Raw genomic sequence first — 7037 nt, forward strand, 5'->3', positions numbered from 1 at the left:
GATAGATCAGAGACTATGGCTGCTAAGCTAGAGAGACTCTGGTCAGAATTCTCTGTCTATTGTTGAGAAGATGATGGAAAAGGCTTGCTATTGCTAAACCTATTTCTTCTACCATTATTGTTGTTGAAGCCTTGTTGAGGCTTCTATTGGTCCTTCCATGAGAAATTTGGATGATTTCTCCATGAAGGATTATAGGTATTTCCATAGGGTTCTCCCAAGTAATTCACCCCTGCTATTGCAGGATTCTCAGGATCATAAGCTTCTTCTTTAGAGGAAGCCTCCTTAGTACTGCCTGATGCAGCTTGCATTTCAGACAGACTCTGAGAAATCATATTGACTTGCTGAGTCAATATTTTGTTCTGAGCCAATATGGCATTCAGAGTATCAATCTCAAGAACTCCTTTCTTCTGAGTTGTCCCATTGTTCACAGGATTTCTTTCAGAAGTGTACATGAATTGGCTATTTGCAACCATTTCAATGAGTTCCTGGGCTTCTTCAGGCGTCTTCTTCAGATGAAGAGATCCACCAGCAAAGTTGTCCAATGACATCTTAGACAGTTCAGACAGACCATCATAGAATATGCATATGATGCTCCATTCTGAAAGCATGCCAGGAGGACACCTTCTGATCAATTGCTTGTATCTTTCCCAAGCTTCATAGAAGGATTCGCCTTCTTTCTGTCTGAAGGTTTAGACTTCCACTCTAAGCTTACTCAATTTTTGAGGTGGAAAGAACTTTGCCAAGAAAGCATTGACCAGCTTTTCCCAAGAGTTTAGGCTTTCTTTAGGTTGTGAGTCCAACCATGTCCTAGCTCTGTCTCTTACTGCAAAGGGGAAAAGCATAAGTCTGTAGACCTCAGGGTCAACCCCATTGGTCTTGACAGTGTCACAGATTTGCAAGAATTCAGCTAGAAACTGATTAGGATCTACCAATGGAAGTCCATGATACTTGCAATTCTGCTGCATCAGAGAAACTAATTGAGGCTTAAGCTCAAAGTTGTTTACTCCAATTGCAGGAATTGAGATGCTCCTTCCACAGAAGTCAGAAGAGGGTGCAGTGAAGTCACCAAGCATCTTCCTTGTATTATTGGCATTGTTGTTATTTTCGGCTGCCATGTCTTCTTCCTTTTCGAAAATTTCTGTCAGATCCTCTCCAGAGAGTTGTGCTTTAGCTTCTCTTAGCTTCCTCTTCAAGGTCCTTTCAGGTTCAGGATCAGCTTCAACAAGAATACCTTTGTCTTTGTTTCTGCTCATATGAAAGAGAAAAGAACAAGAAAGTATGGAATCCTCTATGTCACAGTATAGAGATTCCTTGAGGTGTCAGAGAAAATAGGAACAGAGGGATAAGGTAGGTAGGTAATCCTAACACTTCCATATTTTATTTTTCTTTTATTATTAGGTCTTTTAGAATTTTTAGATGCATTTTCTAGGTTTGCATATATGTATAATAAGCTTAGTTAAAATAATGAAATTATCTAAGAAAAACATTCTTAATAGGGCATTGACATCCCAATTGATCTGAGAAAATTTTTCCCTTGAACTTGCTTGAATTATGCATTGTGAAACATGTTTTGAGCTAAGAACACCACAACTTTGTGAGTTTTGAGCCTAATTGTGTGGTTACATCATATAACCACTTATTTCATTCTTGGTGTGATTATTCTCTTTCTATGATTGTAGTCTTTGATTTGTTGGATTCTTTATGTCCATTATTCCATGTATACATGTATTTATATGATTGAGCCATCGTTTCATTTAGCTTACCTATCCAAATAGCCTACTTTTCATCAACATGTTAGCAATTTGAGCTATTAACCCTCTGTTCTAATTTAGCAATTACAGTCCAAGCGAAAAAACAATAAATCTTCTTAATTTGATTTTGATTAGCTTAGAATGAGTGTGTTACATTCAATGTGGAGAAACTTGGACATGGTGAGGTAAAAGTAGTTTTTATTTTCATTGAAGATCTTGAAATTGGTACTACTCAGCATTAATTTAAACATATGCATGATGCTCTTGTATATATTTTAGTTTGAAAAGAAAAAAATAAAAAAAAAAATATACAATATAAAATGAATGAAAAAAAAGAAAGAAAAAGAAAGCAATAAAAAAGGGACAAAATACCCAAAGTAAAGTAATAATAACAATGCATATGTGTTGTGATAAAAAAGAGAATGCATGAGTGTGTGAAAAAGTGAAGAATGGGGTAATTAGTGTTGTATTTGAATTGTATAGGTTGTAGTCAGGTGAGAGCTTAAGTTAATCAAATATTCAAATTTCAAAGCTCACTTAGCCATATATAACCTTACCTTGACCTAGCCCATTACAACCTATGAAAAGACCTCATGATATATGTATGCATACATTGAATAATTGTTGATTGTTAGATGAAAAATAAATCTTAGAAAGCATGATTAGAGGAGAATGAGTGAATCAACTCTAAACACTGAGTGACTAGAGCGGATACACATCCGGTGAGGGTTCGATTGCAATTCTATGTTTCACCTATTATTATTTCTTTTCTTGCAAGTTTGTAAATTTCTTTTAATAACTCAATTCAATTATGGAGTTGATTGATCATGATTGCCTTAGCCCTCGTATTTGTATATGTATTCTTAGGAATTGATTGTTTTGACCAAGTAGTGTATGCACTTAGATAGATTGCATGTAGATAGATTGCATATAGGTTTAAGTGTATGAGAACATGCTATGTTTTCACACCTTGAATAAATGTTCATACCGTTTCTTATCCTTCTGATTTAGTATGAGAACATGCTATTGTTTAAGTGTGGGGAGGTTGATAAACCCCATGTTTAGGGTTTATCTTGTATTGAAATTAGAGAATTTTATTAACTTTCCCACATTTATTATTAAAATAGCATGGTTTTGTAAATTCTCCTTAATTGTGATTAAGAGTGAAAACATAATTTTAGGCCCAAAAATTGATAAATTTAATTCACTTAATTCCATTCGATGTCTTGATATATTTGTTAAGTGATTCAGGTTTAGAAGGCAAAGATTGGATTGAAGGAATGAAGAAAAAGCATGTAAAAATGGAGAACTCATGAAGAAATGAAGGAATTGCTATTGTCAATCCTGACCTCTTTGTACTAAATCAATCATAACTGAGAACAGAGGTTCAAACGAGGCGGTTCCAGTTGCGTTGGAGAGCTAACATCCGGGGCTTCAAAATGATATGCAATTTGACATAGTTGCCTTACAGTTAGGTGACGCGTACGCGTCACCCATGTGTGCGCATCGCAAGGATTAGCGTGACTCACTTAAAGGCAACACGTGACCAGCAATTTTTGAAGGGGAATGAAAAAAGTAGTCATAGTTGAGTTTTCATCATATTTTAGGTTAGAATTCTAGAGAGAGAAGCTCTTTCTTCTCTCTAGAATTAGGTTATGGTTCTTAGGTTAATTTCTCTTAGATATAGCTTTTAATTCTTGCTTTAATTTAGTTCCTTTACCATTCTTTTTCCTACATCTTTGCTCTCTTAGCTTTATTTGTTATTTCCTTTATTTGTTATTCTCTTGTTCATGGACTTTTGTTCACTTTGATTTCAATTAATGCAATTTATGTTTGATGTTCTTATTGTTTAATTGCTTTGCTGTTGTTGTTTTCATGCTTTGGTAGTTGTAGATCTTACATTTCTTACAATTTTACCTTGCTTTCCTTTTGTGCCTTCTAAGTGTTTGATAAAATGCTTGGTTGGATTTTAGAGTAGATTTTCTATTCTTGGCTTGGGATGGTAACTTGGGTGACCTTGAGTGCTAATATCCAGTGATTGATAATTGGTGTCCATTGACACTAGCTTTCACTAAGTCAATTAGTGAGTGGCTAGGACTTATAGATTGGGATTGATAAAGCTCATTTAACTTTCATTCACTTATTAGAGGATGACTTAATGGGATTGATCCTTGCAATTATCATGTTGTGTTAGTGACAAGGATAGAGATCCTTAACCATCAACCCTTGCCAAGACCTTTTTACCATTTGAGTTCCTTTACTTTCTTGTTATTTATGTTTCTTGTCCCTTATCACAAAACCCCAAAATATACTTCCGATAACCAATAACATAAACACTTTCCTAGAATTCCTTGTGACAAACAAATTAAACTTTGATTGAGAATTAATTGTTGGTTAAGAACTATACTAGCAATAAGATTTCATGAGAAATTTTTTACCGACAAAAATCTCACATCAGTACTTAGTTGGAAAGAGATTGTCAATGTCAAGTACGAGTTTCTCAAAACTTCGGATAATCAACGATTCCAATAGCATGTTTTCTAGCTTGAAAGTGATGACCATGTCCAGGTGATGTTCAACGTTCATGGAAAAATTATAACTCAACAAGTGATGAAACTCTACGCTAAAGTCAATAATATTGAGGAGTGTAATGTGGCTTTCCTGCTTCGTACAGGAGGGTTAACCACTATCAATACATCCTTTCTAAAATGCAAATTTGTATGAAAAATATATCAAAACAACTCTATATGAAAACAAAAAAAAAACATGAAATATATCAACGAATTCTCGTGATCAAGTTGACCAACTTATGTCACCATTAGAGAAGCCTTTCCACATGGTGGTCTCTACTCTACTATCCCAAATTGACCAACCTCGTAATACATATATCAAACTAAATCATCACAAATATATTAAATGTTCGTACCTGATAAATAATAAGAATGCGAGTATATCATTATAGGGACCTATGGTGCATCAAGGACATTGGCAAGGTCATTTTTCTATGTCTATCACGTTGCAATGGATTGCACAACGCAGTGTAACGATTTGACTTTTGGCACATCATGACTACACCAATCATCAAGTGTTACTATTCAATTAAACCTAGGCAGCTCTAGACCTTATATTATATAATAATTATGAGCTTGTAGCACTATTTGTGATCTCGAGTTAGTTGGTTTATATGTGTCATAACAAAAATATAAGTAGAGGAGAATCATACAATCATTCAGAATAATATTAGAATTTAGCAGTAACATATACTGCGCACATATAGCCACTAGGGCATAGTTTCATACATAAAGTCAGTTTGTACATTCGTCCCCACTTATATACATAGTATCCATACATAGTAGCTAGATATATACATGGTTGACACGCAGGCACCAGCCTACGAACGAGCCCCTAGTTAGAGCCTGCCTACGAAGCAAAATCCTACCCCTCCTAAAGATTGTTCACAATGAGGGTGACAACTAGACACTAGACAAATTACTACTGCTATCTACATACGAGCCTATCATACAATGTCGTTGAGCTGATACTCCAACTTTCAATCACGCCCCTCATCCTCATGTAACAAACTAGAGACTAGGTTGATAATCATACGATCCTCGCCACCCTCGGGTTCTTTAGGTGGATCCTCCTTGGATGCAGTCGATAGGAAGTCATTAAACACGATTATAGAGAAGAACTTGCCTATGACACCAAACTGCTCCACCATCAAATCAAAAGGATGGTAGTTGGGTACGGGCTCTTCTAGAATCAGTAGCTCTAGCACAGTGTCAAACCAGTGTGGGTACTCGAGTGGGAAGAAGGTAGGGGGCTCCTCTGGTATCATTGGCTTTGGCATAGGGTCCATATGGTATTGGGGTTATGGCAGGAAAGGATAGTAGGTGTCACCAGGGTCCAATAGTAGAAAAATCATAAGGAGAATCAGGATCGAACTCGGGACTCAGTAGAGGATGATTGAAAGGTTGCTCCAGAAGAAAGTACATATGTGTACGTAGCTCACGCAACCTGAAAGTTCTGCCCCATGTGAGATCCTCATAGCGGCCTAGTAGAGGGTACTCAAAGAATAACACTCCTGAGCCCATATGTAGAACAGGGGAAAAAAGAGGGATAAGAACCTAAGGTTCGCAGCAGTGTGTGAACGGAAGGTCAGGGATTTGGGTATTTAGCACTAGGGAGTTTGTTACTAAGCTCCCAATTTGCCCCAACATATGTTCTATCTAATATTTATACAATAGAGAAGGTAAATGACAACAGATATAAATACACATACAAGCACAAGTCACAAAGAGATGCAACACATAGGCATGATGCATGTCTTGCCCTATGCAAGCCATGAGCTCATGCGTCAGTTGACTACCCGTAACCCGACGTTACTAGGGACTATGCATGAATATGGTCTCTTACTCCATTAGTCCTCCTATGTACATCATGGTCGATTGTAACCATGTTAGCCCTGTGATGACAAGTCATCTTAGCCTAGTTTCACTAGCCTTTTTCTTTTGTTTTCAATTGAATTATGCACTTTCTTGAGCCATAAGCAAGCCAATTGGGTAGATTTTCATACTTCCTTTGATTTAATCAACCATGTATGAATTAATGCAATTTCATGAGGTTTTATGCTATAATTGTCACATATTATGAAAGAATGAATATCTCATGGTTTTAAGCATAGCTTTGATGTGTTTGGTTGATTAATGATAGGTGAAGAAAGCTTGGAGAAAGGTTGAAGCAAGGAGGAATGGCTAGGAGGAAGAGAGGACAAAAAGTTTGAGCAAAAGTTTGGCTCAAACTTTAGCTCAAACTTTTGGAATAATTGAAAATGAACCAGGGAGCAAAAAGTTGGACCAAAAGTTTGCCTCAAACTTTTGTGCAAACTTTTGGGCAAAAAGCTGGAGCAAAAGTTTGCCTCAAACTTTTACTCAAACTTTTACTCAAGCTTTCATGATTCCAAACCCGGTTCAATTCGGTTCTTCTCCAAACTCCAAGAGCAATCAACCAAGGCCTCTATCAACCCAATTCCATCAAGAGCAAAGGCCCAATTGAAGGCTTGAAGACCATTTGAAGAAAGTGTATAAATAGCTTAGGATTTAAGTTTTTCAGAGAGCTTTTCCCTTTTAGTTTTCATAGAGAGTTTTTCGGAGAGCTTTTGTGTGGAGTGAATTTTAATTTCTTAGTCTCGGGGAAGGAGAATTGAATTCCCTTCCTCTTAGTTTTCTTGCTTTCAATTTCAATTACAATTGTCTTGGATCTTGGGTTGGAGAATTGGAGGAAATC

General features: G+C 36.5%; 1 non-coding gene across 1 annotated transcript; it reads left to right on the forward strand.

Moving 5' to 3' along the window:
* The first annotated feature begins 606 nt into the window (after positions 1–606).
* Positions 607–710, forward strand: LOC112774491 (small nucleolar RNA R71). The gene has a single exon (XR_003188979.1). It is a non-coding gene; the product is annotated as a small nucleolar RNA R71 (small nucleolar RNA).
* Positions 711–7037: the final 6327 nt, after the last annotated feature.

The sequence above is a fragment of the Arachis hypogaea genome, chromosome 18, assembly GCF_003086295.3.
Source record: "Arachis hypogaea cultivar Tifrunner chromosome 18, arahy.Tifrunner.gnm2.J5K5, whole genome shotgun sequence".
Classification (NCBI taxonomy): Eukaryota; Viridiplantae; Streptophyta; class Magnoliopsida; order Fabales; family Fabaceae; genus Arachis; species Arachis hypogaea.